The sequence below is a fragment of the Carassius gibelio genome, chromosome A16 (assembly GCF_023724105.1).
Source record: "Carassius gibelio isolate Cgi1373 ecotype wild population from Czech Republic chromosome A16, carGib1.2-hapl.c, whole genome shotgun sequence".
NCBI lineage: Eukaryota > Metazoa > Chordata > Actinopteri > Cypriniformes > Cyprinidae > Carassius > Carassius gibelio.
The window spans coordinates 28,581,945-28,609,772 of record NC_068386.1 but is presented as its reverse complement, the minus strand read 5'-3'; the positions used below and the strand labels follow the sequence as shown (position 1 = coordinate 28,609,772).

Sequence of the window (27,828 nt, the reverse complement as noted above, 5' to 3'; positions counted from 1 at the left end):
ACTTAAGATCCTTAAAAAAGTATGAAAATTCAATGATTGAACTTTATAGATGTGCTCAAGAACAAAACATTTATAGCTGTATTTATTAACTGCTTAATAATGCATATTAAAGGAGTGCTATTATGTTGTTTCACACTTTCAACTTTAGTTAGTCTGTAATGTTGCTGTTTCAGCATAAAAATGTTCTGCAAAGATTCAAAGCTCAAAGTCCAATTCAATAGGATAATTTTATTTAACAAAAATCACATTTTAGATATAAACAACGAACAACTTGTTTGGACTACAACAAATATTTTCCAGGATTTGTGATATCACAAATACGGACAAATGGGATGTAAATTGGTTGAGCTGCACTAGAGAAAGCAATGAGTGTGATATATACGTAGCTGACCATGAAGACTGGAAAAGAAAAAAACTCCTTATATTCAGGTGTGAAGAATTATTAGCCATTTTATTATCTCCTTCTCGCTTTTAAGTCTCTGCATGGCCTTGCTCCCCCCTACCTCTGTAACCTGCTTCTCCCTTACACCCCAACTCGCTCTTTACGATCCGCTGATTCCAGCCTCCTCGTTGTCCCTCGGCATCGCCTTGCTTCAATGGGGGGCAGATCATTCAGTGTTGTTGCACCCAAAATGTGGAACTCTCTCCCCCCATCACTCCGTTTTGTTAACACTATCTCTGAATTCAAATCCATGCTCAAAACACACCTATTTTCTGAATGTTATAGGTCTTAGTGTGTTTTTTTTTTTTTTTTTTCTCTCTCTCTCTGCTGGTTGCTGCCCCATATACACAATTCTCACTTACTGTACTTGCACTCTCATTTGCCTATTGTTGTTCTGTCTGCTCTCTTTGTCAATTGCCTTTATTGTTGTTTGTTTATTGTAACGTGTCCTTGAGCTCTGGAAAGGCGCTATATAAATAAAACTTATTATTATTATTATTATTATTTTTCCTTTACTGATAAAATGAGTCAAAAACAAAGGTTTAACTCAGACTGAAAATCCAAAATTATTAAATCCCCATGAGAAATATTCAAAATTAGTACAGTACAGTAATTGCAGAGTTGAGACATGACATGAATTATTGTTAATTATCTTAAAATAATTATTGTTCATGTTAACATAGTTAATGTTTATGAATTAAATATTATTGTAATGTGTAACTAAAGTTATATAGATTGTTCTGTGAATGTGATTTCAAAGTCTAGATGATTCGGATTAACCCTTTAACTGCAGTATCCCTTAAAACCTGACTGCCAGAGGGCTATTGTGAATGCATGTGCCCGCTGGGCACAATTTACCTGATGGCACAGGGGTGGCGTTGCACTGATGGCTTGAGCCCGCCATCGCTGCTTGCAGCTATATTTTTTTATTATTATTATTATTTTTTTTAAGTTACGGGGGCTTTTGGGGTCCTTAACATGCTCGAAAATTCTTGAAAATTGGCACACACCTTGGAACCTGCGGCCATTAGGGCAGGGCAGAGGCTGATACACGGGCGTGGCACAGGGGCTCTACAGCGCCCCCTGGAATACTGAGGGCCATATATCATACATACTTGCACGTAGACACACAAAACTCGGTACACATGCAGATCTCATCAAACCAAACAACTTTCGTACTGCATGTCATAGGCTCCACCCAACAGGAAGTTGGCTATTTAGGGTTTAGTATTCATATTTTTCGTCAGAGTTGTGGGGGCTTTTGGGGTCCTTAACATACTCAAAAACTCTTGAAAATTTGCGCACACTTTGGAATCTGGGGCCTTTAGGAGCCTGCAGAGGCTGGGGCCCGGGCGTGTTGATGTATAGCTCACACATACTTGCACATATTCATATGAAACTCAGTACACATATAGATCTCATCGTGCCGAACAACTTTCGAATTGCATGTCATAGGCTCCACCCAACAGGAAGTCAGCTATTTAGAGTTATGTAAAAAGCGCATGCTCTGGAATTTGAAATACATGTCATAGGTTTTTTTGCCGATTGCCACCAAACTCGGTCAACGTGATCTCAAGACATTGGGGATGAAAAATTGACAGGGGATTTTTGATATCTTAAACGGTTTGCTCGTGGCGAGGCGCTGAAATTATGGCGAGAAATGAGAAACAGGAAGTGTCTAATACCATCCACATACATTTCCTGATTTTAATCAAACTTCATCAGATTATTCATTGTATGATGTCGATCGCATATATGTGACTATTAGGAGTCAAAGTTATAGCGCCACCAACTGGCAACAGGAAGTGTCATTTTCAAAATGATTTGAATTCAGCATCTTATTATTACTCGATTTGCTTCAAATTTCATCAGAATAATGTTAAAACACAGCCGATATAAATCTGCTGGGGGGATATTGATATCTAAAAATATTGTTGCCGTGGCAACATGTCAAACTGGAATACTTTTCAGGTGATTTTGAGGCATATAAGAGGCTTAGAATTTCATCAAACTCAGAACACATATCAGTATTAGTGACAGCTAGACACTGGCAAAAGTTCATAAGAGGGCGTGGAAGAGGCACTCTATAGCGCCACCTTTTGTCAAAAGTGGGGGGGTTAGTTTTAGCTACAGACACCAAACTCAGTACAAAATTGGTCTTATCAAGACGGACAACTTTCTAATTCACAGTCATCAGCTACGACCAACAGGAAGTTGGCTATTTTGAAATTAATGTGGATTGTTTTTTACATTTAGCTGGAATTAATGCATACTGCTCAGAGGAGAGTAACACTATACACACCAAATGTTGAAAAAACATTGAGGAACTTAAATTGTGAATGGGTTTTGGATAGCTTGGATGGTTTTGTCGTGGTGATTTTTTTAAATGACAGTAAAAATGGAATTATTAATTTTCCTGCATTTTTAAATTCCAAACACTTCAAAACCTTTTTTCATAAAGAAAAAAGTAATTCTGAGGAAATATGCATAGTTTCATGACTTTACAACACTGTATGGATAACAGAAAATTAAAAAACTGTCAGACATCTCATCTCACTCTGTCCCTCTGTTTGAGTGTGTGTGCTTAGACTTCCATTGTCTGAGAGAAATAGCGCCCCTAGGTGCAATTACCGGACTAAAAAAGGGAGGAGACTCTCTTTTGGTTTCACTTTTAAATCGGTTAAAATACTTGGATTTAATTCACACTGACAAGCTAAACCAACATATATGATTATTACCGGGTCAGGGCTCATTAATAATTGATGTGTGGTCAGTGATATGTGAGAAACAGGAGAGATGAATCACCGCTCTGAGCAAGAGCGTGTGGAATGATGAGCTCAGAAAAAACGAGTGTATTCTTGTTTTATAGCTATTAAAAATAAAGTATTGCAGCGATATCACACAATTCACCAATTAGAACACACCAAGAGCTAAATTCAGATGTTTTTGAACTGTTTGTGTGAAAATGAAATATTTGCAGCTGCCTATCTGAAATCACTGCTCCGATCAGCGCGTACAGTGTCGAGCTCAAAACTAACGAATTTATTCTTGTTTAAGAGCTTTTTCAAATAAAATATTGCCATAAATGCACACAATACACCCATTATAACACAACAAGAGCTAAATGCAGGTGTTTGTGACCCGTACTTGCGCAAGACTATTTGAAAGCGCGACTGGCAGAATAACATATCTCTCGAGCTGCAGGATTCTGCCTTTCGTCGTAAGAACGAACACATCACGGACAAGATTATTTCAAAATACATAATAGCGAATATAAACGAAAACAGCCAAGTGAACATAAACTGGTGAGAAATAAATCTGAAGTGGATCTACTGGATTTTAATATTAAGTGACCGCATATACCTGCTTCTATCTTCAATTTTAATCTATATAAAAAATGAAACTCATTCATCTTGGCTGCTTTTTTAATGTGTGTACGTATTTATTTATTATTTTGCTCTAACAAGAATTAATCTATATTTAATTAAATCAATTACATTTTATTTGTCCATTTCTGCATCTAAACGCCTAAAAACCTATGCTCTATTATAGCTACTATTGTTAGCAATTTCTTTATCGTCCAATTTATCTGGGGTACACACTTTTATTTTCATAATAAAATTGTTTGTTAGACTATACACAGTTACAGTGGTCTATAATAAATATTAACAGGTTTTATGATTGCAGTAGGCTATTTTTTTATGTAAATCCAATTTTTTTTTTTTATAAATAAAAATCATTGGAAAAGAATAACTGTTGTACTTTTTTATACATTTTGTATAATTTCTTAGTTTATGCATTATAGTTATAAAAACAAATAAATTTAGCCACTCACATAGAAATCTTAGGCCTTATCCTTTTCTGACAGTTTTATGGATTTTTAAAAATCCTAAAAAACCTTATTTGTGCTGCAAATAATAATTTCAAATTAATTTGATACTGACCTCTGACATCCTGTGACATGATATTTATTTGAATTTACATAATCTCATGGATGTAACAGTAAATCTGTTCAGCTCACAGATCAAGACTAAGCTGTAATGCAAGCAGAACTTTCACAAATGCTTGTAGGTCAATAAAATCATTACAAAACACTTACAAATAATTTAAGGGATTTGATAACACTGTAAAATAATGTCTTATTTGTTAACATTAGCAAATGCATTGATAACACTTTATAATAACTGCACTCATTAGTAAATAGTCAGTTCATGCTTTATAAAGCCTTGTCCCAATATTAATAGTCAGTAGTAAGCAGTTTATAAATACAGCTATAAATAGCTTGTTCTTGGTTTATAAGCACATTTATTAAAAAGGAGAGTAAAGGGTCAGTTATCTTCCTATGAAAAATAAAATAAAATAAAAATAAACAAACAACAACACAGATTGATACAGAACTCAGAAATTTTATTGTGGGTTTATGATAAAATCAGCCTGTAAATGAATTCATACTCCTCCAAGAAGACACAAGTAGTTCACACCAAACTTTTTTAACATGAAGCCAATATACTGAAGATGTTAAATTTCGAATGGGTTTAGGATACCTTAAATGGTGTGGTCATAGCGATTTATTAAAATAACATAAAAAAATACAATAGTTATTTTACTATATCTTTAAAAATTTTCATTCCAACTCTTCATAATTTTTTATATACGTAGAAGTCATCATTTGAACGAAGCACAGTAAGTTTCATAGCTTTATCATTTTCAAGAGCCAGCATAAAATTAAAACTATCATAACATATAAATCAAGCTTGCAATTCTTAGTACCAATAATGGCCACCAAATGGAGCTATAGGATTACTTTTAAATAATTATTGTAGAAACAAGTATGATTTAAATCATTTATAGAAATCTTTCAAAGAATAATAATATGTATTTTATGTATTTTACTGATAAAATGACCCTCACTTAATTAGAATAACAAGCTGAAGTATTGTGAACTGTATATTAAGAATAATTCTTTATAGGCTTTATGGACAGATAAGTTTGAGTGACTCTTGAAGGATCAGCACCACATCCTCTTTTACCACTGTTTAAAGAATTTATCTTACAAAACAGGTGCGAATGAATTTTGGATAGCTTGAATGGTTTTGTCGTGCTGATTTTTGGAAATAACAGTAAGAAAGTAACCAGTAAATTTTTTTAAGGGCAGCTTCTAAACACTTCAAAAAAAATTTACACATAGAAGACAAGTCATTCAGAGGAAATATGCATAGTTTCATGACTATACAACACTATATGGATGATAGAAAATTAAAAAAACTATCATACATCTGATGTCACTCTGTCCCTCTGTCACTGTGGGTAATGTTTGTGTGTGTGTGTGTGTGTGTGTGTGTGTTAAGTGAATTAGGTGTGAAACTATTAGGGAGCATTTAGTCTCCAGCGCCAACATTTTACAGAACTGCCACTTTCCTGGAGTCTCAGAATTACAATGTGTCAGGTTCTGAGAGATCTAAGATTCCAAAAAAACTATTTAATTAGAATACCATGAAGTACTGTCAAATACTATATATTAAGACTTTATATATAGGCTTTATGAACAGATTAGAATGACTCGTGAATGGGTATTTCATAATTTTAGACTTTGAGTTAAAACAGTTTGAGTTAAAACTTTTTTTTAGCGCATTTCATCTGTAAAAGAAAACATGCCTAATAATTCTGCACACATGAATATAAGGAGTTTTTCTCTTCCAGCTTTCCTGGACTATTGTATAGCACTCATAAATTATTAAATAAAAAAATAATGGTAGTTATTAAGATTGATATGGTTTGGAATTGGTAAAATGTGCTTGAAAAAAATCACAATAAAACAATGTTTTAATGTTTAAGTTTGGAATATTAACTGACATGAATGAATGCTATATAAATATTGTTCATGTTAACAATGTTTATAAATGAAATCTTATTGTAAAGTGTTACTATATATATATATATATATATATATATATACAGTTTACCTGATGCCACCGGGGTGGCGATGGCATTGTTGGCTTGAGCCCACCATCGCTGCTTGCAGCTATATTTCTTCTTCTTCTTTTTTTTTTTTTTAAACCTTCCGGGGGTTTTGGGGGGCCTTAACATGCTCAAAAACTCTTGAAAATTGGCACACACATTGGAATCTGCGGCCATCAGGACACTGCAGAGGCTGGGACCCGGGCGTGGCACAGGGGCTCTACAGCGCCCCCTGGAACACAGTCAGAAATCTTGAACCATAGCTCACACACACTTGCATGTATTTATATGAAACTCGGTACACTTATAGATCTCATTGAGCCGAACAACTTTCACACTTTATGTCATAGGCTCCGCCCAACAGGAAGTCAGCTATTCAGGGCTGTTTAAAAAAAGCATGCTCTGGAATTTGAAATACTCCTCTGAGGTTTTCAACCCATTCGCCACAAAACTCGGTGAACATGATCTCAAGACATTTGGGATGAAAAATTTTTTTTTTTGCATACACAAACACAAGACAAACAACCACAATGCCTTTCAGAAAGCCATCTATTTTACAAAGCAACGGTCTGCAAATATTTATCACTTATCTTTAAAATAAAAATATAAAATAGAATACATGAATTGTACAAATCAGGTGGTACAAATTATTATCCAGAAGTGAACTGCAGTGTCCACACATCTCAGTCATTGTCATCTGTTAAATTCAAATCTTTGGCATAATCAATAAAAGTATTCCAGATATTCTCAAAAAGTCCCTGTCTGCCTTTTAGCACATATGTAATCCTCTCTAGCGGCAGAGCAGACAGCATCTGCCGTAACCATAAAGTGCCTCTTGGTCTACATGTTTTTTTCCAAAATAAAGCTATACATCTTTTGGCGTTGAGCAGACTAAGGTCTATAAATGTACGTTCATTTTTAGTATAATTATGCTTCTCTGGATATAACCCCAATATAAACAATTTTGGATCTAGTATTATTTGTTTGGAAAAAATATTTTGAATAATGTCTCTTACTTCTTCCCAAAAGAGTGTAATTTTTGTACAATGCCACATACAGTGAACCAGTGTTCCTCTACATTGTTTACACTTTGAACACACATCAGGAATATTTCCATTACATCGACAGAGTTCCAATGGAGTCACATATGTCCGCATTAACCATTTAAATTGAATAACTTTAAGACGAGTATTTATTGATGTTGTGTGGGCTAAAGTACATGCATTCTGCCAGTCTTCCTCTAAAAGCTGTAATGACAAATCATCCTTCCAAGCTTTAAATCTATCATGAGAACTTTCCGAAACGTAAGACATAATCAGATTATAAAACTGAGAAATAATGCCTTTCTTTTGACTATCTTTTAACAACCTTTCTTCCAAGTCTGAAGTGGTGGGTTTCTTTAATATATTGTTTTGACCTGCTCTTATAGTTGGAGATATTTAAAGAAATGTTTTTTATCTAAGTGAAATTTATCTTGTAATTCTTGAAAGGTCATAAGTATATCAGATTTTGGTAAATACACATCTCGAACCATTCTCAGTCCCTTGGTTTCCCATAACTTAAATGTTGCGTCTGCCCTGCCTGGTGGAAAAAATTAGTTGCCCCATAATGGACTAAATTGAGACAGACAATGTGGATCTTTCATAAGTGTCTTCACATGACTCCATACTTTTATCATGTTTTAAGAATTGGGTTTTCAATTTATCTTAATAGTTTCTTTATTGTATTTGAATATATATATGAGGGAAGAGGTAAGTTCAATCCTTGTGATTCCATTTCTATCCAATGCAGTGAATGATTATTATAATAAAACATAATAGACCTTAGTTGCGCAGCCCAATAGTACAACTTAAAATTAGGACATTTCAAACCTCCACGTTCATGAGGCAAGTACATTAAAGACAAACAAAGTCTTGCCCTTTTATTATTCCAGAGAAAGCGTATAAACATTTTCTTCATTTGTGAGAAAAAACCAAATGGGGGTGGCAGGGGAATATTCTGAAGCAGATATAGTAGCTTTGGAAGAATGTTCATTTTTAAAATGTTAATTCTCCCAATTATAGATATTGGCAGCGGCATCCATCTATCAACTGAATTTTGTATTCCTGTTACTAAAAGATTGTAATTTACCTCAACTATTTTTTCTAAACTTGGTAAAATCTGTATCCCTAAGTACTCAAATTGTGTCACAACATTAAACTGTATAACATCTGGGATTGGGTTTGCTCTTTCATGTTTCTTTAACAATAAAATAGAAGACTTGGTTTTATTGAGCTTGTAACCTGAAATTTCACTAAATGACTGGATGACTTCCAGAATTATCCGTATTGATGTGCTCAGATTTGAAATAAATAAGATCACATCGTCTGCAAACAAAGAAATCCTATGTTCAGTTGGTCCTACTGTAATTCCACTAAGTTGAGGATGGGAACATATTGCAATTGCCAATGGTTCTATTGCCAACGTGCATAATAAAGGCGAGAGCGGGCAACCTTGTTGGCGCCCGCGTTTTATTGCTATCGGTTGAGAAATATTTCTATTAGTGATGATTTCAACAATGGGGTTGTCATATAATATTCTGACCCATTTAATAAAATTGTTACCACATCCAAATTTTTCTAATACCCGGAAAAGATATGGCCATTCAACCCTATCAAAGGCCTTTTCGGCATCTAATGATAAAAGAGCTGTATTTGGCGCATCCTCTTTATAATGAATAATATTTAATAATCTCTGTACATTGTGGAAGGCCTGCCTTCCCGTGACAAATCCATTTTGATCTAGATTTATTAAATAAGGGAGAGTTTTTTGTAATCGTTTTGCTAATAATTTAGAAATTATTTTTAAATCTGAATTCAGAAGACTAATGGGTCTTAGATTTTCACATTTATCTAAAGGTTTTCCTGGCTTAGGCAGGAGAGTAATCAAGGCTGTATTTAATGAAGGAGGAAGAAAATTCGATTGAAAGATTTCTTCAAACATGTCCAATATAGGTACCAGAAGTTTATTCTTAAATTTCTTATACAGATCTATAGGAATGCCATCAGGCCCTGCTCTTTTCCCAGATTTCATGCTATCAATGGCTTGTCCAATTTCTTCTATTGTAAATTTTGAATTTAAATTAACTATATCATCCTCCGAAATAATGGGTATATCTATTTTATCTAGAAAGATGCTTATATTGTCAAGTTTAATTGATGCTTGTGCTTTATATAATTCTTCATAATAGCCCTTAAACGCATTATTAATTTCTATTGGATCCAACAGTGTCTGCCCATTTGATATTATTGAAGTGATTGGCGATTTAGTTTCAAGCTGTTTTATTTGCCATGCCAACAATTTGCCAGCCTTATCACCTTGCTCGTAAAATGTTTGTTTCAAGCTTAGAAGACTTGAGGCTGCTCTAAAAGCAGACTGCTTATCATATTCAGCTCTCAGTAATAATAATTCTTTCTTCAATTGTGAATTACTAATATTTTCAGAATTATTTACTTTCGTTTGAAAGGCTCTTATTTTATTTTCCATTCTAGTTTCTAGTTCTAATTTCTAGTAATCTAGTTTCCTGCGCCTTTTTTCATTTAGAACCTGTATAACTAATGATATGCCCTCTCAGGAAGGCCTTGAAAGCTTCCCACAGAATTCCGTGAAATGTCCACGGGTCCTTAACTCAAAATCCGTGAAGCCATCACGGAATTGCCCCAAATTCCGTGACCCGGCCACGGATATTTCTCCAACGCAAGTCAATGACACTGACCTCCCGTGATCCACACACGGATACCCGTTTCAATGACGGAGTACAGAACTCGCTGAACGGACGTGCTTTCTCATTTGGAAACGCAACATTTGAAGTATTTGTTTCTTTTCCAATATCAAATGCCATAATGACATTAACCAGACAGCTGTTGTAGTTATTGCATTGTCCTGTCATCATAAAAATTACGTTTGTTTCAGTTACAAAAGTCCCGTGATGGCACGGACCTCCACAACCTGACCTCACTCACTTGTTTAGGAACTTACAAGCTTTTCGTCGACACTGTTGCAATGGCATGTAATTAACTTGGCATTTTTTTCTCGTCCTGTCATCATAAAATCCAGTTTGATGGCGTTTTACACACATTTTGGCTATAGTCAGAACTAAAATCTGTGATAGGAGCACGGAGTGAGTCTGTGCTTAGATCACGGATAACTCTAACGCAAGTCAATGACACTCATCTTCCGTGGTCCGTACACGGATCGTTTCAGTGATGGAGTACAGACCTCACTCAATGGACGTGCTATCTCATCTGGAAACGCAACATTTGAAGTATTTATTTTTTTCAACACCAAATACCATGACCAACCTGACTGTTATTGTAACTATTGCATTGTCCTGCCATCATACAGATTCACTTTGATTCTGTTAGCCTAACTAAAATCTGTGATACGAGCACGGAGTGAGTCTGTGCTGAGATCACGGATAACTGTAACGCAAGTCAATGACACTCATCTTCCGTGGTCCACACACGGAAACCCAGTCTCACGGCAGTTCGTGATTTTGTCACGTAATTTAATCTATTTATTCGTGGCAGGCACACGTTTATTTCCTTATTTTCATGATTGCAGCACGTTTTTTTAAACTAATGCATTTCAACTGGAGGCATCTTTCGTGCATCAGCACACTATTTTCTGATTAATTATTATTATTATTATTTAATTTTTCACAGGACAACAGAAGAAACTCACTGAAACTTGAAAAAAAAAAATCGGAGCTTAACTTACTGTACAAAACTGAGCAACATACTGTATTGCTGGTGACAAAAACACATTAAAACTTTTTTAGCTGTAAAAATGGTTCTTTTTTTACTTTTCATTGATTTTAATTTTTTTCATAGGCCTAGATTTAAAAAAAAATTATTACAGAATTCAATATCAAGTCCTTGACACATAACTGTAACACATTTTCACATTAAGAAACAATTTAGTTTAAATAAAAAGAACAAAAAATATCTAAAAATAAATAAATTATTTATTAGCGATAGGCCTACAGATTTATTTTTTTTATTTATTTTTAATTTTTTTACTTTAGACTCTAAAGTTAAAAGTTTTTATTAAGGCTATTGTAAAGGCTTCTTAAAATGATGTCGCTGATGAGCCTCTGATCGCTGTCAGATTCTGTGATATGAATGTCCGCTAATGGGCCCCGCTCGGCCAGTGTTCTGGCTTACTGTAATATTTCACCTGTAATAAGACCGAAATAATATAATTAAAATAAAGAAACATGATAACATGATAACATCTAAATAAATGTTGATAGATTTAAAGCGTTATAGTTTTAAAAATATTAATAAACAGCAAATCAACACAGAAAGACCTAAATAATAATAATACATAATTAATAAACAGCGCCGCCCCTCCCACCACGCGCATCACGCGCTGTGCGTCAACCCCAAAGCGTCAAAAACTGAAGCGTGGTCAAGCGCCTCTAGAGTCACTGACATGAGATGTTTATCGCTTTGAAATCATGTTCAAGAAGTCTCATTCAGCACACATCGCGATACTTTCCATCAGTTTGCAAGAGCCGCAGGTTGGGTGAGTTATACAGTCTATGGTGAGTAGTAGTAAATATGCTATTTTAATGCCTGTCCTAAAACGTATTCTGTCTTCTTTATTAATCAGATGAGCGCCTTATGTTTACTCTCTGTATTACATCGGTCATCCGAGGCTGTCTTTGAGTTTCATTGTGTTTAACTAAATGAACACAGCTGCTAACTGGTTAAACTCTATCGGTCACGTGACGTGACGTGACGTGCCACAGACCTGGGATCCGTTTTATATTCATTTCAGGTTCAAAGATGTAAGTTGTATTTGTAGTAAAATCATGGTAACCATGACACCTACAAAAGTAGGTAAAACCCAGTAAACAAGACATTTACCATGTTTTTTTTTTTTTTGTTTGTTTTTTTACCACAGTAACTGTAGCTTTACTGTAGTATAGTAATAGCACATTAATCACCAAATTAACTATAGTTGTACCACTGTAATGGTAGTGTTTTAATGTGCTTTTATATGACTTATTTCACAGTAATCACATTTACTGTACCATGCTTGTAATACCTTTTTAATGTAAAAAAAAAAAAAAAAAACATTTTTCCCATCTTGCAGTTCAATTCATATTTGTTTATATCTTAAATATTTTGCTCACAGATCACTATTAACATTCTGTATATAATTCTGTTTTATTTTCTTTCCCCTTGTATAAATTTTTTAGCTGAAAAGACGTAAAGTAAGCAGTCACCCCAGTGGTGTTTGTGGAGAGGTATTCCTTCAGAAATGGAGAAGACAGAAAGCTGCAGAGGCAGGTTGGTCTGTGATAGTTTGTCCCTTTTATCAAACATTCCTGTTGTTATCATTTGCACAGCATTTTGTTGTTTCTTAAACTGTTGTACGGTCCAAATACCCACACTTGCCATCTTTGCACATTTCCTTTATTTGGCCCAAGTGAGCATGCAGATCACAATGTGTGTCGATCTTAACATGACAAAGTTCGTTTCAACTTTGTATTTTAAAAGAAACTTCTAAATGTCTTTTCAATAGTCCCTATTAAAGATGACAATTTATTTTGTGGTGCTTCTAATTAAGTGATAAAAAGATGTTACAAATGATGTACAAAATAAATATACTTTTCTGTGCACCAAGAAAACATGCAACACTTTGTTTTACTACTAAATTAGTCTCAATTTCTAATTATTATAATTAATATTTCACAAACATTGGAAAGTTGCGTGACCTCCTGTGAGATCTCTGCAAAAAGTCTCACATTAATTCCAAAACATGATGCATGATGGGATACACTAAGCGTTGTATAGCGCTCCGGAGCAGTATTGGAGAGGTTTAGTGTGTGTTAAGGACACCGTGCTTTGGCATTATTAAGACCGGGGACAGTCTCATAGTCACGTACACACACTCTCAAGTGAATAAGACCTCAAGTGTGGGTAACTGGAAAGGGGAAAAGTCTTTAAAATGATCCCTAAATACAGTCGCACGTCAAAGTCTTAATAATTCACTAATTCAATTTAACACTTGTATGATATTGTACAAGCCCCTGGACAATCTCATCTGACACTATCACAATATTGGAAAATCAGTTGCCCCACACAGTCAGAAAGTTTATATTGTTCATTGGCTTCTCATTAAATTCCTTCAAATAAGCCCCATCAGTTCATGTTCCCACTATACGTGATCTCCATGACTAGATATTGCTATTAATGACTTGCTTTTAATAATGGATGCATTTAACATTTAATTATACAGCATCTTTGCAGATTATGCTTTCATGGTCTAAAAAAAACACAGTAATGTTGCATTTAATTACATAATATTTCTATCCTTTCTGTCTTACAGGATTGTTTCCAGATAACACTGTAGTTCTCCGTCATGCACAAGGATTCACCTCTTTAACTCCCCCCCCCCCCACACACACACACAGAGAAATGGTTCCTGGATCAGTGACTCAAGACTTTGCAGTGGTTTGATTTCTGCAGAAAATGTAACTTTGTTTTAATTAACCTTATAATGAATACATTGTGACCTTCCAGCAACCCATATACTGTACTGTATACAGAACCAGTGATGACAACAATAGTTAAAAAATAGCATTTATCATATTGATAAAGCATTGTGTTCTCTTTGTCAAGCTTCATACAGTAAACTTTACTTCTGGTGCTTTTATCATAAAAAAGCTTCAGTTCTCATCAGGAGTTTTAGTAAAGGACATATTAATGCACAGCAATCCCCTAGTTCCAGTCATGAAGTGAATGATGTTATTGTTAAAGTTATATTTCTGCATTTTTATGTAGCAGGTGTTTGTTTTCCTGAACACTTTATCTTTCTTCTATTGTTTGGACAATCAGTGTTTACGTGATGCTCTGCTGATTGAGTTTTATAGATGATATTGCACACTTGACATGCATGTCTTCATGATGTTTTTTTGTGAGTTTGAAACATTAAGTGTTGTATCACTTTTTGGTCAATAGAATCTTTTAAGAAAATGTATATTTTTACGGTGTTCTCTGAAAGATATATACCATATTTATAATGTTTTGTTTTTTAATAAAATAATTTGCACACTGAAAAATGTTAACGTTTACAACATAACTGCCTTTTTTTTCTTCATAGTTTTATTCTTTAAAAACGAGCTTGGTGACAGTGCAGTAATATGCGCACTTTGTCTTTAAATGAGTTTGACATATCTATAAATACTGGAAAACTCTTACAAAATTATGTATGTTCATTATGCTTTATTTCAGTTTTTATAACTAGAGATTAATTGGTAAAGCAAGGCAAATCACAGAAACAAATTTAAATAATTTAATAACTTAATAATTTCACTCTTTACTTTTTATTAGTAAATGCTCTTGTCTTTGGTCAGGAAAAAAATTATCTTTTAAATTGAATGAAATGAATCTATTGGTTAGATTAGATACAACTGTGACTGTGCAGTTCACATCACGTGTTGTACACACACATGTACACATCGATATTGCCAAATTGTTGTCAAGCTGAATAACAATAATTTCTGTATTTGCATTATTGTTGGAAGAAGGTGTAGACGTTAATAAAACACTATCTAATAGGTGGCAAATTTAATTTATTGTTAACCAATCTATCCCTTTAGCCGAAAAACGGAAAACAGCGTTCATGAATGACAATAAATGGTTAAGGAAGTGTGATGACGCTGCTCAGCTTTGATGTCATTGGCTGTGAATGTCCCTTGTCATCGCAGGACTGTCTGTGGTTGGATTATCTTTTAACCCATATTAAACAGCGGATCATGTTACAAAAGTATGTTTTGCTGCTATTATCACATTAGTAAATATATTAAGTCAACATTGGGTGTTTCTATGTTGAGAAAAATCACCTTTTTACCGAGATCCTAACACTAACCCTAAGAATAACTTCAATGAACTACAAAAAACAGCGCCTAGTATTCCCTTTCCATAGATAGAACGATGGAGGCTTATGGGTAATGTAGTTTAAAAAGTTTTATTAACGAAATGAAATAAATAATATATTGAATGGTAAACTAGACATATAAATATGTTCACTGTGTAAACCACTATGATATATTTGAGAGGCATGGTGAAATTTAGTATTTTAGAGTATGCAATATGTAAAATGCCTTTATGCCACCTTTCCATTCATTTCTGAAAACTGTGCCCAACATTATTTTATCAGCATAGCATAAGTAGTAATCATGCTGATTTTCGCTATGATATGTTAATTGGACTCTGATTTACAGCCTTTTGAAATGTACAGTTTTTGGCTCTTCCGGGGGGTGCTACTGGGCCCCTGGGGGTAGAAGGGAAGTAAAACCTACATATATGTATTCTCCTCATCATGGACAACAAACTGAGCTGAGTCACATTTATATCTGACAGTTTTCACAGTCCTCTGTTTTCTAATTCTTACATCATTGCTATTATACCTTTTGACAGGACATTGTGAGGCCACCTGATGAAACATGGAAAAATTATAAAGAAATGTTTTGATAATAAAAATAATAGATTATTTATTTGATTTTTGAAGTAAACATCAATAAATATAATGGATGAACCTGCAACAACATGCCATTATCTATTCCCCACTGTTAAGCAGTAATCAAGGACAATGTATACACATTGTGATACTTCACTATTACACAAGGACAAATTCATTCATATATATATATATTATATATTATTATATATTATATATATATATATATATATATATATATATATATATATATATATATATATATATTACTAATAACTAATTAGCAAAAAATCAGTGTAAAAATGTCCTCTCACCCCTGTCTCTTGCTCCTCATGTGCTGGACATCGGTAATGTGTGTGCTCTTGGTTTTAATGCAGTACAAGATCCACATTGATCATTCCTGCTACATTCTCAGTTATCCCTCAAGTGTTTGTAACTATAAAGCCCATGGCACCATCTTGTAATGCAAAATAATTAATCTCGTAACTCCCTTTCTTTCACAAAACAATTGGCATTTGTTACTAAATATAAACAATAATAACTTTCTGGTGTACTGATGTCCCAGATGTCATTAATCTGATCAAATATTTTTATGTCTTAAGTAAAAAATAATCCCAATAATGATTATGTAGTTTTTCCAAGTCTAAAATAAACACATATGAGCCTACCTAAAATTATGTATTTAACAAGAATCTTCAGAACACAATATTCGTCATATTCATTTTTATTGAAGCATAGACTATAAAGATGATAAAGTAGCATCAAGACAAATAAGATTCAAGGAAAATAATTATTCATAATCAAAAATACATTAACCTCATATATTAATCAGTTCACACAGATGAGTGATGAAATGTCCTTAAAAGTCACAGTCCCATCCAGTCAACTGTGATACAGATCATGTGATACATATAAGACATTTGATACTGTTTCAGAAAATAATGATTCCTTATCAACACATCTAAACTGGTTTCATCGTGATCTTCTCTCGTGTCTGGAAACAGCTTTTGGTTGATATCCAGCACTGATGTGGTGTAGCTTGTTCTCAGCCAGAAGATTAGATTAGATTAGATTAGATTCAACTTTATTGTCATTATGCAGAGTACAAGTACAGAGCTAATGAAATGCAGTTAGCATCTAACCAGAAGTGCAAGAATATAGTGTTTTATATACATAAAAGTGCAGAGTAAGTAAAGCTATGATATACAGAATTTACAGTGGAGTTGCTATATACAATATTGATCAGAGTATATACAGAATATAAATATGAATTTAATGTAGGGATTGTATGTACATTATGAACAGAGCAAAGAAGAATTATATATACATTATGAATAGCAGGAACTTGAGAACAGTGGTAATAAATACAGTTGAATGAGTGTGCAAAAGTATAGTTTAACAATTTATTATATGCAAAATAATAGTAGTGCAATTATATTTATTGTAGAAATAGTTTACTGTGCTTGTACAGTAACAGCTTTAGACAGTTTATAGTGTAATGGATTTAACCATGTGCAGTCTGTGCAAAATATGAGTAGTGCAATACATGTATGTAAAGTACTGTGACCAGTGCAGTAAAAGAGCAGGTGCAGGTTAGATTGGTGGTGTGGTGTTCAGGAGTGTCACAGCCTCGGGGAAGAAGCTCTTCCTGAGTCTACTAGTTCGAGAGCGTAGGCTCCTGTAACGCCTGCCGGATGGAAGGAGGGTGAAAAGTCCATGGTTAGGGTGAGAGGCATCCTTGATGATGTTTCTTGCCCTACCCAGACAGCGCTTCTGATAAATGTTCTCTATGGAGGTTAACTGGGTGCAAGTGAGATCTCCCAGTCCTAAGATCCCAGACCTGGTCAAAGTGAAACAAACAATCCAGATGAAGTTGTTTAATGGACATAGAGCTCATCTTATGTTCTGTGTGATTTTAGCAGGGTGAGTAACTATGACCCTTGTAGTACTGTACACTTACCATTCTTCAAGCTGTTTTAAGATCTTTTGAGAAGCTTTTTCTCTGAAGACAATTTACCACATCCTCTTCTTTCACTCCTTTCAAGAGCATCACTTGGTCAAAACCCCTCATTTGGTTGATGAGATCATCTGTACAAAGTAAAATTGTTAAAATACTGCAATAAACAATTTCATTATGCAACAATTTAGAAAAAGTTACAGAGGCAAAGGACTTGCTCATGAGACTCCATTAGCATGTGTACTTCTCAGAGACTCTAGAATTCATCTTTTGTTGCAGTAAATGTGTTTTCTTCCTCTAGAGTCTTTCTCCAGAGCTAATGACTTCTCTCACAAATGTGTTTTAGTCTGTGCAGTGTAAGGCTTTGCTCAAACCAATCAACTATCAATTCACAATTTATAACACAACATTCACAAAACAGTGAGATAATGTCAATTGGTGTTTATATCAATTAAACCACTTTTATGACACTTGTATGCTTTTAAGAATAACAGGTGGTGTTTTTTAAAAACTTTAGATTAAAAATGTTCCAGTCAAACTTTGCTAACATGCTATAATTATTATAGCTGTATCAAATAAAATAAAATAAATATAAAAACATTGGAAAGAATAATTACGGCTGACATGACCAGTCCTGTGAGAGATCATCATAAAGTCCTGTAACACAGCATTGCTTCAACACACACAAAACAGAGGACTTCTGTTTGCTTGAGCACAAGATGACCATCTTCATTTCTCATCCTGAGCAAATCATTTCCTTGGTCTTCCTTCTCTTCTGTGAAACAAGACAATCTTACTCTGTGTGCAATGAGCAATATTTCTCATTAAACATATAATTAAGTTAATTTAAAGTAAGATTCAGACCAGAGCATTTGATGAGTAAACAAATGTACCTGGGAAGAGCTGATCGTGGCAAGAGTCGCTGAGACTCAGTAATAGCTCTTTTAGTTTTTAGGAAGGTTTGTGAGGGTTGGCTCCCCAAAAACTTCTGAAAAAGAATAACAGCATTATCTGCAAACAATCCTGTAAGACAGAAAGAAAGGAAATATTATTTCATTACATGCAACTTATACATTACTATATACTTTAACTTATACATTACTTACATACATTATTTTTTAGACCATGAAAGCATTAGTGAATTATTAAGACTTTGATGTGGGACTGTATTTAGGGATCATTTTAAAGACTTTTCCCCTTTCCAGATACCCACACTTGAGGTCTTATTCACTTGAGAATGTGTGTACGTGACTATGAGACTGTCCCCGGTCTTAATAATGCCAAAGCACGGTGTCCTTAACACACACTAAACCTCTCCAATACTGCTCCGGAGCGCTATACAACGCTTAGTGTATCCCATCATGCATCATGTTTTGGAATTAATGTGAGACTTTTTGCAGGGGTTTAACAAGAGGTCACGCAACTTTCCAATGTTTGTGAAATATTAATTATAATAATTAGAAATTGAGACTAATTTAGTAGTAAAACAAAGTGTTGCATGTTTTCTTGGTGCACAGAAAAGTATATTTATTTTGTACATCATTTGTAACTTCTTTTTATCACTTAATTAGAAGCACCACAAAATAAATTGTCATCTTTAATAGGGTTAATAGGGCGCTAATTTTAGCGCTTTGGGTTCTAGAAAAGCGCATTAAAATGTATTATTAGGGACTATTGAAAAGACATTTAGAAGTTTCTTTTAAAATACAAAGTTGAAACGAACTTTGTCATGTTAAGATCGACACACATTGTGATCTTCATGCTCACTTGGGCCAAATAAAGGAAATGTGCAAAGATGGCAAGTGTGGGTATTTGGACCGTACAACAGTTTAAGAAACAACAAAATGCTGTGCAAATGATAACAACAGGAATGTTTGATAAAAGGGACAAACTATCACAGACCAACCTGCCTCTGCAGCTTTCTGTCTTCTCCATTTCTGAAGGAATACCTCTCCACAAACACCACTGGGGTGACTGCTTACTTTACGTCTTTTCAGCTAAAAAATTAATACAAGGGGAAAGAAAATAAAGCAGAATTATATACAGAATGTTAATAGTGATCTGTGAGCAAAATATTTAAGATATAAACAAATATGAATTGAACTGCAAGATGGGAAAAATGTTTTTTTTTTTTTTTTTTTTTACATTAAAAAGGTATTACAAGCATGGTACAGTAAATGTGATTACTGTGAAATAAGTCATATAAAAGCACATTAAAACACTACCATTACAGTGGTACAACTATAGTTAATTTGGTGATTAATGTGCTATTACTATACTACAGTAAAGCTACAGTTACTGTGGTAAAAAAAAAAAAAAAAAACATGGTAAATGTCTTGTTTACTGGGTTTTACCTACTTTTGTAGGTGTCATGGTTACCATGATTTTACTACAAATACAACTTACATCTTTGAACCTGAAATGAATATAAAACGGATCCCAGGTCTGTGGCACGTCACGTCACGTCACGTGACCGATAGAGTTTAACCAGTTAGCAGCTGTGTTCATTTAGTTAAACACAATGAAACTCAAAGACAGCCTCGGATGACCGATGTAATACAGAGAGTAAACATAAGGCGCTCATCTGATTAATAAAGAAGACAGAATACGTTTTAGGACAGGCATTAAAATAGCATATTTACTACTACTCACCATAGACTGTATAACTCACCCAACCTGCGGCTCTTGCAAACTGATGGAAAGTATCGCGATGTGTGCTGAATGAGACTTCTTGAACGTGATTTCAAAGCGATAAACATCTCATGTCAGTGACGCTAGAGGCGCTTGACCACGCTTCAGTTTTTGACGCTTTGGGGTTGACGCACAGCGCGTGATGCGCGTAGTGGGAGGGGCGGCGCTGTTTATTAATTATGTATTATTATTATTTAGGTCTTTCTGTGTTGATTTGCTGTTTATTAATATTTTTAAAACTATAACGCTAAATCTATCAACATTTATGTAGATGTTATCATGTATTCATTCATTTCTTTATTTTAATTATATTATTTCGGTCTTATTACAGGTGAAATATTACAGTAAGCCAGAACACGGGCCGAGCGGGGCTCATTCTAAACCCATTAGCGGACATTCATATCACAGAATCTGACAGCGATCAGAGGCTCATCAGCGACATCATTTTTAAGAAGCCTTTACAATAGCCTTAATAAAAACTTTTAACTTTAGAGTCTAAAGTAAAAAAATAAAAAATAAATAAAAAAAAATAAATCTGTAGGCCTATCGCTAATAAATAATTTATTTATTTTTAGATATTTCTTGTTCTTTTTATTTAAACTAAATTGTTTCTTAATGTGAAAATGTGTTACAGTTATGTGTCAAGGACTTGATATTGAATTCTGTAATTAAAAAAAATTAAATCTAGGCCTATGAAAAAAATAAAAATCAATGAAAAAGTAAAAAAAGAACCATTGCGCATTTTACAGCTAAAAAAGTTTTAATGTGTTTTTGTCACCAGCAATACAGTATGTTGCTCAGTTTTGTACAGTAAGTTAAGCTCCGATTTTTTTTTCAAGTTTCAGTGAGTTTCTTCTGTTGTCCTGTGAAAAATTAAATAATAATAATAATAATTAATCAGAAAATATTGTGCTGATGCACGAAAGATGCCTCCAGTTGAAATGCATTAGTTTAAAAAAACGTGCTGCAATCATGAAAATAAGGAAATAAACGTGTGCCTGCCACGAATAAATAGATTAAATTACGTGACAAAATCACGAACTGCCGTGAGACTGGGTTTCCGTGTGTGGACCACGGAAGATGAGTGTCATTGACTTGCGTTAGAGTTATCCGTGATCTCAGCACAGACTCACTCCGTGCTCGTATCACAGATTTTAGTTAGGCTAACAGAATCAAAGTGAATCTGTATGATGGCAGGACAATGCAATAGTTACAATAACAGTCAGGTTGGTCATGGTATTTGGTGTTGAAAAAAATAAATACTTCAAATGTTGCGTTTCCAGATGAGATAGCACGTCCATTGAGTGAGGTCTGTACTCCATCACTGAAACGATCCGTGTACGGACCACGGAAGATGAGTGTCATTGACTTGCGTTAGAGTTATCCGTGATCTAAGCACAGACTCACTCCGTGCTCCTATCACAGATTTTAGTTCTGACTATAGCCAAAATGTGTGTAAAACGCCATCAAACTGGATTTTATGATGACAGGACGAGAAAAAAATGCCAAGTTAATTACATGCCATTGCAACAGTGTCGACGAAAAGCTTGTAAGTTCCTAAACAAGTGAGTGAGGTCAGGTTGTGGAGGTCCGTGCCATCACGGGACTTTTGTAACTGAAACAAACGTAATTTTTATGATGACAGGACAATGCAATAACTACAACAGCTGTCTGGTTAATGTCATTATGGCATTTGATATTGGAAAAGAAACAAATACTTCAAATGTTGCGTTTCCAAATGAGAAAGCACGTCCGTTCAGCGAGTTCTGTACTCCGTCATTGAAACGGGTATCCGTGTGTGGATCACGGGAGGTCAGTGTCATTGACTTGCGTTGGAGAAATATCCGTGGCCGGGTCACGGAATTTGGGGCAATTCCGTGATGGCTTCACGGATTTTGAGTTAAGGACCCGTGGACATTTCACGGAATTCTGTGAGACCAGGTTGCAACCCACCTAACACATGCAGTAGTTTGTGTAGTGTTAATTTGAAAGTACTCATCTATCTGTTTTTCTAAATATTTCACCAAGTCGTCATCTTGTAACCATTTATGTTGGAAATGCCATCTTGGTGGATCTCTTAATAATTTATCATCTCTATAGACCAAACAGCATGGTGCATGATCCGAGATCACAATATTATCATAAGAGCAATCAGAAATTTTAGATTGCAATTCTGAAGAGACAAGAAAAAAATAGATTCTAGAGTATGTATTAAAAGTACCCAAATGACAGGAATAAGCTCTAATATTCGGTTTTCTCTCTCTCCATATATCTAATAAATTTAAATCTCTCATAAACCTATGGATTGTAGCCCTACAGTTGTTATGTGAATTGTCAACCCCAGTTCCACATTAGGACCATAAACATTTGTTATATTTAGCATTTCTGATAACAAAGATCCTTGAAGAATTAGAAATCTTCCCCTTTTATCTTTAATAATATTTTTTATTTTAAATGGAACCGACTCATGAATTAGTGTCATAACCCCTCTAGCTTGAGATGTAAACGATGCCGCATACACAGTGCCCTTCCATCTCCTTCTCACCCTTATACTATCATCAATGAGATGAGTTTCTTGCAATAGTACAATTTTAGCATTCATTTCTTTCAGTTTATTCATAACCTGTTTTATCTTTTGAAGACGTTGCAGACCTCTGCAGTTCCATGAAATAAAATTAAGATTCACTTCTTGAGACAAAACTTATAAAAAATAAAAATGAATAGAATTTTACCAGGTTGCTTTGCAATGTAAAACTATCCTTGCTTATAGGCATAACAAACTGGGATGTTAGAACAAACATCCAACACTCTGAACTAGCATACCCCCCCCCCCCCCCCCTACTGTTGGTCTCCCGTTATTGCTACACTCTAAAAAATATTAACTTATAACTCCTGCTCACTTCGATTAACACTCGACTTGTTGTATGATAACAACACCTTAATTTGTCTCATAATAATGTGACATCTTATGATCACTGTTGAATAGAAGTACACAGTCATGCTGTATAATACACTTTTGTAAATACTTTAGTACAGAATAATTACGTGTCGGTTATTAAGTGAAATAAAATAGTAAAATAATAAAAAAAATGGGCTTGTAATGGTTATTTGTGTCGTACTTACAACAAATCACATATCACATTAATTGGCTCTATCTTATGTTCCTGTCTCTTCTTCATGTAAGTGTTCCTGTATTTTCCTGAGAAAAACGTGTGCCTCAGCAGGGGTTTTAAAAGAATGAGTTTTGCCCTCGTGAGTAACGAGCAGGATCGCAGGATGAGACACTCCATGGTGAATACCCAGTTTACGTAGTTCCGCGCGAACTGGGTCAAACTTCTTCCTCAGCTGGGCAATTCCCGTAGCCAAATCCGGGTAGAAACGGACGTGTTGGTCTTTGTAATAAGCCTCCTTTTTTTCCCGTGCAGCGGTATAAACTGCCTGTTTGTCCTTATAGTTGTGAAACCTCATTATCACGGTCCTCGGGCGTGATGCGTTGTCGTTCTTTGGTCCAATTCTGTGCGCTCTTTCCAAAGTAAAAGAGGACTGTAGCCCTTCATTCTCCAACGCCTCGGGGATCCATTTCTCTAAAAAGGCACTAATATCCCTACCTTCAGCACCTTCTGGCAAATTCCCAAGCCTTAGATTGTTTAAACGAGATCTGGCTTCTAAATCCATAAGTTTATCTTCCATGGTTTTGTTCTTAGCTTGTAGCGTATTGACTTTAGCTTGCAAGCTAATTAGCTCGTCTTCTGCGGTGGAAATGCGCTCCTCCGCATGGGACATGCATTCATTGCAGTCACTAATCTCCTTTTTCACATCTTGTAGAGTTGCTGCCCGTCTATCAAGCCTAGAGGTGAACCCTGTTTCCATTGAGCCTAACTTTGCCAGTATTTGATCAGCTTTGGTACCTGCTGGTTCATTTTCATTTTCAGTTTGCGTAGTCATGGCCTGATTAGCTTTGTTTGCTTCGTCACGAAGATTACAGTCAAATAGGCTCGACTGTCTGGTTGTCCCACCATTCCCCTTCTGTGACTTTACTGAGCTAGGCATCACACCTCAAAAACTTCTTCTATTTGAGACTATAAGTGAGCAGGAGAGCTTTTTTGAGAACTTAGCAGCAGAGCAGCAAAAAACACTTCTTCCTACATGGCCGCCATAACCGGACCTGCGAGGGGATTTTTGATATCTCGAACGGTTTGCCCGTGGCAAGAAATGAGAAAGAGGAAATGTCTAATAACATCCATATACATTTCCTGAATTTGATCAAACTTCATCGGTTTGTTCGTTGTATGATACCGATCGTATATATGTGAATATTAAGAGTCAACGTTATAGCACCACCAACTGGCAGCAGGAAGTGTGTCATTTTCTAAATGCTTTGAATTCAGCATCTTATTTTTACTCGATTTGCTTCAAACTTTATCAGAATAATGACAAAACATGGCCGATGTAAATCTGTTGTGGGGATATTGATATCTGATATAATGTTGCCATGGCAACGTGTCAAACTTGAATGTTCTGTTATGGTGAGTTTGAGGCAGACAACAAGCTCAGATTTACATGAAACTCAAAACACATATCAGTATTAGTGATAGCTAGACAATGGCAAAAGCTTTTAAAAGGGCGTGAAGGAGGCACGCTATAGCGCCACCTTTTGTCACAAGTGGGGGGGTTAGTTTTAGCTACAGACACCAAACCTGGTACATAAATTGTTATTTTCAAGACGGACAACTTTCTAATTCACAGTCATCAGCTACAACCAACAGGAAGTCGGCTATTTTGATTTGAATGTGGATTTTTTTTTTTTTACATTTAGCTGTGAATTAATGCATACTGCCCAGAGAAGAGTAACACTATACACACCAAACTTTGTCTACATGATGGCAAAACATTGAGGAACTTAAATTGCCAATGGATTTTGGATAGCTTGAACGGTTTTGTCATGGTGATTTTTTTAAATGACAGTAAAAATGGAATTGTTAATTTTCCTGCATTTTTAAATTCCAAACACTTCAAAACCTTTTTTCATACAGAAAAAAAGTCATTCTGAGGAAATATGCATAGTTTCATGACTTTACAACACTGTATGGATAACATAAAATTAAAAAAAACTGTCAGACATCTGATCTCACTCTGTCCCTCTGTTTGAGTGAGTGTGCTTAGACTTCCATTGTCTGAGAGAAATAGCGCCCCTAGGTGCAATTCCTGGACTAAAAAAAGGCATCTCAAAAAGGGAGGAGATTCTCTTTTAGTTTCACTTTTAAATCGGTTAAAATACAAATAAATACTTAGATTTAATTCACACTGACAAGCTAAACCAACATGTATGATTATTACCGGATCAGGACTCATTAATAATTGATGTGGTCAGTGATACGTGAGAAACACGAGAGATGAATCACCGCTCTAAGCATGAGCGTGTGGAATGACGAGCTCAGAAAAAACAAGTTTATTCTTGTTTCATAGCTATTAAAATAAATTATTGCAGTGATATCACACAATTCACCAATTAGAACACACCAAGAGATAAATTCAGATGTTTTTGAACTGTTTGTGTTTAAATGAAATATTTGCGGCTGCCTATCTCAAATCACAGCTCCGAGCAGCGCGCACAGTGTCACAAGTTCAAAACAAACAAATTTATTCTTGTTTAAGAGCTTTTTAAAATAAAATATTGCCATAAATGCACACAATACACACATTATAACACAACAAGAGCTAAATGCAGGTGTTTGTGACCCGTTTAAGTGTGCAAGACTATTTGAAAGAGCGACTGGCAGAATAACATATATATCTCGAGCTGCAGGATTCTGCCTTTCGTCGTAAGAACGAACACATCACGGACAAGATTATTTCAAAATACATAATAGCTTATTGGCGAATATAAACGAAAACAGCTATGTGAACATAAACTGTTGAGAAATAAATCTGGAGTGGATTCTACTGGATTTTAATATTAAGTGACCGCATATACTGCTTCTGTCTTCAATTTTAATCTATATAAAAAATGAAACTCATTTATCTTGGCTGCTTTTTTAATGTGTGTACGTATTTATTTATTTATTTATCATTTTGCTCTAACAAGAATTAATCTATATTTAATTTAATCAATTACATTTTATTTTACATTTGATTTGTCCATTTCTGCATCTAAACGCCTAAAAACCTAAAACATGCTCTATTATACTATTGTTAGCAATTTCTTTATCTTCCAATTTATCTGGTGTACACACTTTTATTTTCATAATAAACTTGTTTGTTAGATTATACACAGTTACAGTGGTCTATAATAAATATTGACAGGTTTTATTCAAGCTGTTTAGAATGATTGCAGTAGGCTAATTTTTTTAAATGTAAATCCAAAAAATAAATTAAATAAATAAAAAACATTGGAAAACAATAACTGTTGTACTTTTTTATACATTTTGTATAATTTCATAGTTTATGCATTATAGTTATAAAAACAAATAAATTTAGCCACTCACATAGAAATCTTAGGCCTTATCCTTTTCTGACAGTTTTAGAGATTTTTAAAAATCCTAAAAAACCTTATTTGTGCTGCAAATAATAATTTCAAACTCAAAAAGGAAATAGTCAGTTCATGCTTTATAAAGCCTTGTCCCAGAATTAATAGTCAGTAGTAAGCAGTTTATAAATACAGCTATAAATAGCTTGTTCTTGGTTTATAAGCACATTTATTAAAAAGGAGAGTAAAGGGTCAGTTATCTTCCTATGAAAAAATAAAAATAAAAAATAAACAAACAACAAAGATTGATACACAACTCAGAAATTTTATTGTGGATTTATGATAAAATCAGCCTGTAAATGAATTCATACTCCTCCAAGAAGACACAAGTAGTTCACACCAAACTTTTTTTTATCATGAAACCAATATACTGAAGATGTTAAATTGCGAATGGGTTTAGGATACCTTAAATGGTGTGGCCATAGCGATTTATTAAAGTAACATAAAAAAATACAATAGTTATTTTACTATATCTTTAAAATTTTTCATTCCAACTCTTCATAATTTTTTATATAGGTAGAAGTCATCATTTGAAGGAAGCACAGTAAGTTTCATAGCTTTATCATTTTCAAGAGCCAGCATAAAATTAAAAATATCATAACTTATAAATCAAGCTTGCAATTCTTAGTACCAATAATGGCCACCAGATGGAGCTATAGGATTACTTTTAAATAATTATTGTAGAAACAAGTATGATTTAAATCATTTATAGAAATCTTTCAAAGAAAAATAATATGAATT

The 27,828-nt window shown here is 34.5% G+C and overlaps 2 long non-coding RNA genes across 2 annotated transcripts; one reads left to right on the top strand and one right to left on the bottom strand.

Moving 5' to 3' along the window:
- The first annotated feature begins 11,911 nt into the window (after window positions 1-11,911).
- On the top strand, window positions 11,912-14,236 carry LOC128030141 (uncharacterized). The gene is made up of 3 exons (XR_008187832.1): window positions 11,912-12,233; window positions 12,648-12,738; window positions 13,781-14,236. It is a non-coding gene; the product is annotated as an uncharacterized LOC128030141 (long non-coding RNA).
- A 2,405-nt stretch (window positions 14,237-16,641) lies between these two features.
- On the bottom strand, window positions 16,642-22,507 carry LOC128030136 (uncharacterized). Its single transcript, XR_008187826.1, has 5 exons — window positions 20,277-22,507; window positions 19,777-19,867; window positions 18,764-18,858; window positions 17,874-18,645; window positions 16,642-17,753 (listed from the first exon to the last, which is right to left on the bottom strand). It is a non-coding gene; the product is annotated as an uncharacterized LOC128030136 (long non-coding RNA).
- Window positions 22,508-27,828: the final 5,321 nt, after the last annotated feature.